Here is a 12,122-nt window from a genome sequence, read left to right as displayed (position 1 = left end):
ATTTATTTTTGAATAACATTGACATATTTGATCTTAAGATTTATATTTTTATTTTATTGTCTATTGATTAAACAATATAATAATACTGACCTATGCATTATGTAGTTTGTAACACACAAAACCGTGTAATACTACGGTACAACCCACTATATAACCACGCATCACTGATCGTATTATTATACACGCGTTATACTTATTTTTACGCTTACTGCGCAATCACACACGTGTATTTACACCTTGTGTTTCTGTCGGATAGTGACTAGCATATATAAATGTATAATATTTTAATATTTTACCTCCACAATAAATCCACTAAAAATTACCAAACATATAGTGAACTGTACGGGCTTATGACTGAACACGTTCTGATAAATGATATTTACAGATCAATTGGCATTTAAAAATTACCATTGTGTAATAGTAATAAGTAATAACAATATCAGTGTGTATTAAATTTAATACGTGATTTAAATTCAAATATTGACATTTTTATATATTTATATATTGTTAGGTAGTATTGCTCCGAGATATAATAGCGCCTTTCGGCTTTTTTTATTATAGTCATATTTACTTACTTATGAAGTTTTAAGATGAATGATATAGATAATTAATTAATAATCTTTTATCATATCTAAAAAATGTAAAAAAAATGATTATCTAATTATTATACTCTTTATTCACGTTCTTGATAAATAATATATCATAAGTTGAAGACAACTAATTGTGAAAATATAATGCGAATTTTGAGAACCCGTTAGGTTAGGTCCTATATTTACATATTATGTGATATATATATACTATCAAGTATCACTATACTTTTTTGAGCTAAAGAGCGAAATATGAAGGTATAATAATTTTTCATGTGGTTTAGTATTTTAGTAACGTAATTTATAACTTATACGACTTCTAGCTCTACGGTTTATACCTGTGTACACTTTTCAACCTCAAACCTAATAATCTAACTCGAACACGAGTATCGAACAAACATCGTGCCGGCTTCTTTCGGGAACCAGACTTTTATATTTGGACATTGCACAACCAAACGCCATAAATATAAATATAACGTCGGTGTTGCAGCTGCCCGCGTATGCAACGATCTCGTTGGCGTTTCCGCGGGTTACTCGAATTGTTTAGGTTCAACGTGCGGCGTCCCGTAGTTCCGCGGTAGCGCCAGGTCTGTTATTCCCACGGTTAAACTGCAGCCTTCTTCGATTTCTAGAACGGTGGTCCGCGACGTTTGCGGTCGATGATTCTTCGGGACGGTATATTTTCCGGGCGTTACGATTTTTCTTTATATACCCTGGCCCACGAGAGAACATAATATTATATTGGCGTGTCTCGATCGAAACGCGTCCGATTCCGCGCGTTCCCAACTCCGTCGATACGTTGACATTCGACAACGGTTCGCAACGTTTAACAATATTTATACAGCGTGTATATTATAATATAGTCAGAGAAATGGTATACCTTGGACCGGTCACTGTCGTAGTTAGTCTGCATGCGCCAAACGGTAATGTTCTCTCGTGGACCGGTGCATGGCGGAGAGTATAGTAGAATAGTAGATTTTCCGTTCTTGATAAACGCAATAATATATAATAATAATACAAATTTAATAAATACCCTTCACTTGATAATTACTTTTCAACAATACCGATATCGTTGTATATAGGGTTGACTGGGTTGAGGGGAAAATATTTTTATACTGCTGAAAAGTCACGCTTTTCGTCCTTATCGGCTTCTCAATGACATTTCAGTTTGAATTACTTCGAGTTTAAAGTTCAAGTTATATTGCTTCTGGCTTCATTGTTTTACTGCAGTTCTGTTTTAGTTTTGTTCACCATTGATTACCGTCTTAAGATTTCCCATGGTAATCTTGGCCGGCGCCAATTAGAGATACAGACATTTTCATAGGAAACAGATACCTGTGTTATGTTAAAAAGGTAACTTCTCAAGTACTGTTAAAACGTGAATTTTGGATTTTAGGTACCTCCTAGTACTCCCGAATATCTCTAGATATCCTTAAAAAATAAGTATAGAATTTCAAAATGGTAACAAAACGAATAAAACGATTGATATTTACTTGGTTAGTACAGATAAAAGTTTCAAGAATATCTTTTTAAAATTTGTAAACGAATATTTTTTCACAAGAGGTATGTTAGATGGATATTTATTTTCTATTCATTGGGGATAAGAGTTAGACAACATGTTTTTAAAGGGATATTTTTGAAATTTTTTTTCTCTGGTTACAGAGTTTATATGGATCAAAAAGTTTTTCTATTAATGGTAGACTATATAATAGATGATTGTCATAATAGTTCGTAATAGATAATGGGTCATTGGATTTAAAAATTGCGGTAACTCGACTTATTTACCAAATTTCGGGGAAAATTAAATTTTGCAATGATGTATTAATAAGTAGATACAGAGGCATATTAAGAATTTCATCGCAAGAATAAAGCAAGATGGAAGATATTCTATTGGAGTCAGTGTTTTCAGTGAACAAGTTTATTTTTAAGATTTAAAGAGGGTTTTCATCAAATAACATTCATCATTAATTTTTACTTAGCTCGTTTATAGCTCGCATATATTTTTTAATGCTTTTTATGTAATTATAATAGACTATTAAAAAAAAAACTCGACACAAATGTTTATGTCGCGTACTTTATTGCATTTACATATTTTATAAATGTTATTTTAGTGATAGATATCAGCAAAAATAAAACCACAAGAAGAGAAACAAAATATTCTATTGTAAATGGTATATTATATAAACAGTTTAAATAACATTATTTATTATGTGTTTTAAAACATTATAAATATACTATTAATATTGATCAAATGTATAATATAAAACTACACGCAAGTTTATAGTATAATATATTTGCAAGTATCTCCTGTTATTCAGTTTGAAGACTAAAATCGTATTTATACTATATAATAATACTCCCATAAAAAATTACCTTATTTTGCATAACATTTTATAATGCATTTTCTTGATTGAATTTTTTTTAAGCGTTTTCTATTTTCAAAATTACGGCTGTAATTCTTCCAACTCGTATATGTGAAATCGAATTTAACATATTGATAGAACTGTTTTATTATCTCGGTAATTACGCATGATGTATACATAGGCAATGTATATTAGGAGTGGTGTATAGTCAGAACCAACGCGGATTTAAAATTTTAGGGGGGCTACATTTTTTTCAAAAAATACAATAAATTATAATTTTAGTACTACATAATATATTATAAATAACGTAATGGATTTTAAGACCTATGAACTATTTATTTAGGTATAAATAAATACATAATGTACAGAATTTCTAAGGCAAGCTTAAACCCCTTATATTTATTCCTACTATGTGGGATCCCTACTACCTATAGTAGTATGGTTATAAGCAGGTGCGGATAAATAAGGGGGGTGGGCTAAATAAAAAAATTTATTTCAAGTACATAAAATCGTAGACATTAAGTTTGTAAGTTTTGAAATATTTGAAGTAGGTACGGTACTTAAGGTACCTAAGGCCTAAGCGAAGTCCCCCTGTATCTGCGCCTGGATATAAGTATAGTAATTTGGGCTATTAGCTATTTGCATTTGGACGTACGAGGTAACATAAAAGGTCATATATGCGTCCCACTTTACCTGTCTTAGCAACCTAGCTAGATGCGTCCCTAAAAACAATAACTATATAAAATCGATTTTATTTATTGAATTATATAAGTACTTATAAGACTAAACAGAATTTTGGGTATTGCTATATTATAATATAGCAATACCTATAGGTACTCTAGATTTATTAAAATTAAAATCTATTATAAATACAATTTTATAAGTAATATACCTATTACATATATTTATTATTATTTATATTTTCAATAATTATTTTTACTTTAAAAAAAAAGTAATAAATTAAAAATTATTAATCATTATAACCTATAATAAACACTTACATATAAAAAATAGTTATATACCTATTTGTATTACATTCTGTAATTGTGTATACTTAAATGTCTTGTATCTATAACTACTTTAAAACTATTAATTAATAATTTAAGTGTACATAAAATGTAAAATTAAATACTATGGCATACATATGAGTAGAACGTAAGACATATTTTGTCAATAGTACACAATAGACATTAATTAATCATATAAATTGGCAATTAATTAAAAACTGTATCTACTATTTAGAAGGGGAAAGGTAAATGAAAAAATGAATACTATCATAATACATCGAAAAAATAATAAATATATGCAAATTAATATTATTTAAAACAACTGAATAAGCTGGCCATTTCATACGAATGGTAAGATTAAATTTAATAATATAATAACGTGTAAAATATACTTAAATAATAATTTCTATAAAATGTTCGAAATATAAACGAAAATTGCCTGTGTTTTAGATGTGTCCGTTAAACTTTTTTACTATGTATATATTAAGTTTAGATAATTAATTTGAATTTATACAACATATTATTTTCAAATATATTAAACCATAATGGATCATAATATAATACATATACGTCACCCACCACTTCCTGTGGAGAGAGGGGTAGAAATGGTAATCAAAACTATGCTTAAGGAAAAAAAATAAGATTGGTATATCCACTAATAAGTTAGGTTAGTTATATAACTATATAGTATAATAGTAACTTCGTGATAAATAGACAGCAACAATGCTGCAGTTATCTGTGTTTTTCAATAGTATCTATAAGCAGTTGCCAGTTTCCATGTGTCAATTGCTGATACAGTTATACATATATTAGTACGAATAATATTGGTTTTTCAAACACTCATATTAAAAAATATTAGTTAAGTATTAGTGTAATATAACACCTATGAAAGGTAAAAATAAATTCCGCTGTTGTTATTTATATGAGTTTGTTCGTATTGATTATAAGTAGAATTATACCTATATAAATACCCTCAACTCATATGAAATAATGTGGTCCATAATACTTTTTACATTGTTATTGAAAATTTTTTTTTGGAAATAAATGCTATTATTTTATTTTTGGTGTCGTTGAATAAGACTCAAGATAATAAAGATTAAAGATTCGACCGAAATGGGCAATACGTCTATGACGGAATACGGATTGAGTATAGTTGAGCACTTGTTATTAGTTTCGTGGTTTAAACTATTCTCTAAACTTTTCTGATAACTTTAAGAATGATCTCTGAGACTTTAGCCAAAATTAGTTGAGTAGTTTTGAGTGTATTTTAAGGACATTGGTTTTTTTTGTATATTTTAATAATAAACAATAAATTAAATATTATTTTTTTTTATTTGTAAAAAAAAAATACATGGTGGGTAAGTCTTTACCGATTTATATTTTTAATAAGCTTGATTTATTCGATGGTAACCTTGAATAAAAATAAAAAATATTCGATTTTTCTCAGCTGAAACTTGTGTTTCAACCACCAATAATAATCTATAGTAGTATAGTTACAGGTGCTTACAAAATACCCTCCGTTTCTCAATTAATTTATTGTTATACGTTTTATTAAAAATAAAACTAAAAAATTTTAAATGTCGGTAACTTAAGTCTGTGATAAGAGCTTCAATTATTTTATTTAGCACGACTGATGATTACATTTACTGTCTTTATAAACATTTTTACCTCTGTGCTATATGGTATATCGCAATAAAACATTTAGTTTTTCAGAAAAAACTATAAAAGCATTTTTGTTATAGTGAACAAGGGAGCAAGGGTTTGCACACCAACTAAAATGTCATATTTTTGGCAAACATATTTTAAAAAGTTGTTATAGTTTATTTCAGAATCTCTCACAAAGTTATGTAAAGTCATTTTGTACCAAAGGGTGAAAACATACAAGCATTCTTCTCCTACAAGAAACTGAAGAAACCAGAAATCTCCCAAATGTTATATTTGAAATTTTTGTTAGTTATTATTATTAATAAATAGTGTGCCATTATAGGACTTATAGGTATAATATAAATTTGTGCCACTAACTGTGTGAAGCGAATGTTGTATAATTTACAAAATAAAATTCAATTTCAAAAATACCATTTGGGTAGGGGTTGTATTTTGCACGTTTAAAAATTGTTTTCTAACGGACAAGTTGAATACTTGCAAGCTGTAAGTGTAAGCTTCTTCTTCAAAAACTGATGCAACTCTCGAAAAGCGAAACATAGTACGTGTAGTTTAACTACTTACAACTTATGGCAGAGTCGTAAGGTAACCTAAACGTAATCTAGTATGCCGCATAGCAGCGGAATGAAATAAGAAAATCAAAAATATTGTTTATCCTTTCGTGTTACGTTAAATTTTAGCATTAGGCAACCAAATTTAACGCATATACATGCAAAAAAGCATTTATTACAATCAAAAAAGTGCACGGGGACAGCTAGTACCATAATTTTCAATTAATTTATTACCACTGTGTTTAATGTTTACTACATACGTATCATATTATAATGAAGCAACTATTTTTTTCTTATTTTATGAATATGAACACCAATATTATTTTTTAAGCTTTTTCTAAAAACATTTTTTCACAACATTTAAGTCTTAACCTAACCTTTGAATATGTCACATACTGTTTCAATATTTACGTAAAGTTTATATTTCGGATGTTATCCACGTATTATATAATATTAAACTATATTGAAACTTAGTTTTAAAATATGATTCGACTAATTCATTACCGTAATATCAAAATTATTTCATATACGTTCTTGAAACCAATTATTTACAAATATGCGCTTTACGTAAGTAGGTAATATTTTTATAAACAGAAAAAATTCTAATTAAAATATATATTTATTATAAATATTGTATTTTCACGTTTTTTTCGAATGTATTTCTGTATTCTTTCATTTGAATATATTCTAAAATATCAAGTCATCGAGACAATATATAGTTGAATAGCTGTACAAAAATTAAAGAAATCAAATAAGTTATAAGTTCAATAACATATTTATAAGAAGTTTGATAAATGTTAAATATATTTTGTTCTATTATATTTCTTCTTGTTCACTTAAAATTATTTCATAAGTCATTATTATTTACCTATAACATTGACTAGTTATTTACAATAAGAAAATAAAATAAAATATAATAATATTATGTATTCTTCGTGTATAAATAAAACCATACAATAGTATATTGAAAGAAATATCAAGAAAATCGCACGCAAAACACGAATGAAGAATATAGCAAAGTACCTATACATAGAAATAAACTAGGCCAATGATGACGATTGATGAATAATAGTACGTTAATTTTCTAAAATATAAAATGTTATTTGTTTAAACTAATAAAACTAATAAAAATCTAATTATTATACCTAAATATTAAATAGTATAGTAATAAAAACTATTAAAAATCATATTTGGTATATAAATTAATATCGTTACACGAAAAAAAATGGTATTAATGAATATATAAAATTTGTCATCTCATTTGAACTCCTATATCATTTGATTCAGCAACCAACTTTTTATAATTATAATAAGTGAAATTTTATTTCTATATACAGTGAAGAGTAAAACCTCAAAAACAGCCTAAAAATAGCGGAAATTTTTTGGAGAACGGGGACATTTTTACTAATTTTTTAAAGGAATACCTCTAAATACCGGACACTTTTATGGCGTTTTAACTTTTGATTTTAATCATTTCTATCGTACCTTTGTGGAATTAGAAAATGCACAAACATACGAAATGACTTGAATGAATTCGCGCCAAAATACGAAACAATATAAAGTAACTGATTTTTTTGATATATATGTTAGTTTTAATTTGTATACTATAAATTTTTTTAATTTTTTTACCTTCGAAATTTTAAAAATACATAAAAATAAATTAAATTTATTATGTACCTACGTATATATGTATAAATAAATCAATTTTTTAATTATAATTTTCAATATTGCGCAATTAATTTAAATAAAATACAATTATTAAACAAAATATTATTATAAGTTTTAATTATGATTTTTAGTGTAAAATTATTATAGTTATATAGGGTACTTATAATACATTAATATTATTATATGACTCTCATAAGTAATATTAGTATATAATATAATATAATATTATTAATATTATTATTACTAGTGCTCAGTGCTCGACTTGGCAAAATTAAAGTAAGGGGACTCTGTTAATTTTTAAAAAAAGAGCGTCCCCATCACTTGTTAAACGTTAATAAGCCGTGGGGGATATGCCCCCACACCCTCTATACCCCTCTTTAAATCATATGAAAAATATTTATAAATAATCAATCTAAAAAAAAATTACTGTAAATATTATATTGTATATTTTAGTTATAACTAATAAAATAACAAACTCAAAAGTAACTAAATAAAAAACAATTCATTTTAACTATTTATTTAAATAGTTCCATAATTTATCATAAGACGTATATTCTAGGATGCAATAGTAGTTGGAACAAATATAATGTGGAACAAATATTTTGTGGCACAATTGGTAGTGATGATTTAAAATAATTAGTTAAATAATAATAATAATAAATATCTTAATAATTATTAAATCTATGGTAAGAAAAATTATTATGATGTTATCACATGCATTTTGATAAAAATTCAGAATGATGCAGTGTCCCCCCGTGTTCCCCTTAAAAATAAAAGTAGGGGTACGCTAAAATTTCTGAAAAATTAGTTGGGGTACTCCGTCCCACTGCGTCCCCTCCAAATCGAGCACTGCTAGTGCTTCTCCTGACGTTTTTTTAAAATTAAATTTATAAAATTAGTTACAGTTTACCATTCATTTACCTGTAATATTAACCTACATTTATAATAATATTTTTTAAATATCAACTTAGCAAAGGTTACTATAGCTGTTTATATTTGGTAAATGTATAAACTGCGAGTAATAAATAACCTCATAAAGTCATAACTCATAAGTAATAAAGATTTGAAAATAATGCGTTATGTATTATTAAATTACTATATTAAATAGGAATTATTTTGTAGTTTATATGCATTGCCTGCAGGCTGCGGGTCCAATGTTATAATAATGTATTATGACGTATCGCGATTTTTTTCTTTCAAATAAACAAATTACAATTATTTATTTTTATTGAATATGGGTTTATATTGTTAATTTGTGTTAAATTAGTTAAAATTTAAGGAATTTTTCATCTTATATTAGATATACTGCAGACGATCATGACTTTATAGTTTATTGTTGTTAGCTTAAATATTAGAGCGAATTGACCCATTATAAAACTTACAGATAATAGCAATATTATATTTATTTTTACGGTACTTAATTCTGAAGCTAGATATAAGTACATAAAATATAAAAATGTTGTGTAAATGGACAACGCTCAATAAACTGAATAAACATATTTAAAATAACAATAAGTATAAGAATAAGATACAAATATACGTCTCATCGTATGTGTAGAGATATTGGGTATATTTACAATCATGACTATTCAATCTTTAGTAAAAATAGATTATAGTAACATAGTATAGCTATAAAAAGTTTGAATTATTAAGTTACTTAATATTAAAATAATTATAAGAATAAAAGAAAAAGAAAAAACAGTATAGAAATTATTGGTTCATAACTTAATAAGTATATTATGTTACTATGGATATTAGATAATAATAATTTATAAAATATGATTTCAGTATGAGATCGCTAACTATAATTATTATATTATAATATACTTATATATTCGAATTTAAATAAAATAACTACTTTAAATTACGTACTTTTTTTAGAAATTAATTTTACATCGTGATGCACGTATTTATAACTTCAAAATAAATGTTGATACATAGGTGTGTTTATGTATCAACATAAATTTCGCTTTAATATTTGCTTTAATTTAAATTACATTTGCGCAATCAAAGGGTTAATTTATAGTAAATTACTGAGTTAATGAAAGAAACCCAAGAATAATATTTATATCTACATATTTAAGTACATATTTGAGCTACAAATCCACAAAACACATTATCGTTGTTCGATTGTACCTATGTTTTAATAATGTTTTTAGTATTTTAGATTATTATCAAGGCTGTCTTTAACCTTTTTGAAGCCCTGAGCAATGATATAAAAGGCCCCCTACAAAAGAGTAATATTAATTATTTTTCTTTTCTTTTTTATTATAACTATTAGTAAAAATCCTTTTTTTCAAAATAAGTTTATTTATCGGTAATAAATATCGATTATCGGTTAGTGATCTGGCAACAATTAGGAGGCCCCATCGATCGCTGGGCCCTGAGCACGTGCCCAAAATGCTCAATGGGAAAGAGATGTCTGTTTATTATTTTGAAATGACGTATACGTATATACAGTAAAACCTCTATTAATGGACACCTCTCAATAGTAGACCCTCCCCTATAGTGGACATTTTTAAATTCCCCGGCAAAAATGTATGTAAATAATAGGAGTTATAACCTCTTAATAGTGGACACTCCTAATAATGGACGTAGCCACTAAAAACTGGTACCAAAATTAAAAATTACATCTCATAAATGGACACAATACTTGTCAAAATTAATGTTTAAGTAATAAAAATTTAAAATACTATATTTATCTATTATATATTTAATATGTTCATATTTTATCTTATCTTAATAGTTTTTTTATTCGAAAAATGACAAATGGTTGCCAATTTACAAATTTACTCTGAAGAGCAGAAAAAATTTACCTCAAATAAGATTACAGAGTTTTCTAATTGTACATGAACATTAAACATTTTTATGTACTTTTTAATACATACTTATTATATAATAAATAATAAATTAATATTTCATGTATATGTAATATGTATGTACCTATATGTATAATCAATTTTCTACAGCATCTCTCTATAGTGTACATTTAGTAATTTCTCACAAATGTCTTCTATGTAGAGGTTTTCTCAATAGTGGACAACCCACTATAGTGGACATTTTATTATTCCCCATGGGTGTCCACTATATAGAGGTTTCAATGTACAATAAATAGATACATATAAAAAAAAAATGCTAAAAATATGCGTTAATTTTGGTTCAGATGTTACCGTATAATTAAATTACCTAAAAGTTAATATATTTGGAAACCACTGAGAAAAGAACTCATATACTGCGCCTATTATTGCCTAACAATCAGTTTAAAACGTTTTAAAGTTTGTTATAGATTGTAGGTAGGTACTGAAGATTTAAACTGATATTTTTTACATATTATACCTATATATGGTTTATAATTGTTTTCAAAACTACAGTTGCCTTAAAATAAGTATTATAGTTTAATTGAAAATGGAAATCACTATATTTACTTACGAGATTCAAGCATCATAAATTATATCTCAATTATAAAGTTTACTGTTTACTATATAATATACATGTTTATCGTTGTCGTATGTATCGATAAATACTCAAATTCTAGACACATTTTTTCATTACAGTTCTTGTTCTTATACGAATAATCGTTACAAATATCAATTTTACTTATTTATTTTATTTTATTTATAATTAATAATTATTAATAGTTCTACATTTGTATAAGTAATTTTTTTGAGATTATGACTATAATTAGTCTACGTTTTTTAGGCTATTTATATATTGTAAATTGTAATATAATAAATTGCATGATACTTAACTTATTTTTAATTTTTACCTAATTTTTACCTTATTATAATATAATATAATATAATTTATATAGTTTTTAAAATAAAAATATTTTTAATATGAATATAAAATATATTTAATCAAGACTGATGGTGTTTTAATTATATAGACATTTAATTCATTTCAATACCTACTCAAAAATATTAATAACATTTATAAAATATAAAGCAAAGAATAATTAGAAGTATTTTTTATTTTTTCTATAATCAGCGTACCGCTGTAAATGAATAGGTTATAGTAGAAGTACTCGTACTTACACACTAAAGGGAGAAATAATAAATATACAATGATCGTATACAAATAATAAAAATGTACAAAATAAAATTTATTGAGAATTTAAGAAACAACTATAACAATAATCAATTACCAGCTATATCTTGTACGTAGTAAGTATATTATTTAGTAAATTAAATAGGGCGTGGTTAATGTTTTTGTCAACCCGCGTACAATTTTCAACCCAGTACATGCTATATTGTACTTGAGTATAAAATAAAATAATATACCCTC

The sequence above is a fragment of the Rhopalosiphum maidis genome, chromosome 4 (genome assembly GCF_003676215.2).
Source record: "Rhopalosiphum maidis isolate BTI-1 chromosome 4, ASM367621v3, whole genome shotgun sequence".
Classification (NCBI taxonomy): domain Eukaryota; kingdom Metazoa; phylum Arthropoda; class Insecta; order Hemiptera; family Aphididae; genus Rhopalosiphum; species Rhopalosiphum maidis.
Note: the sequence above shows the minus strand (reverse complement) of the source record.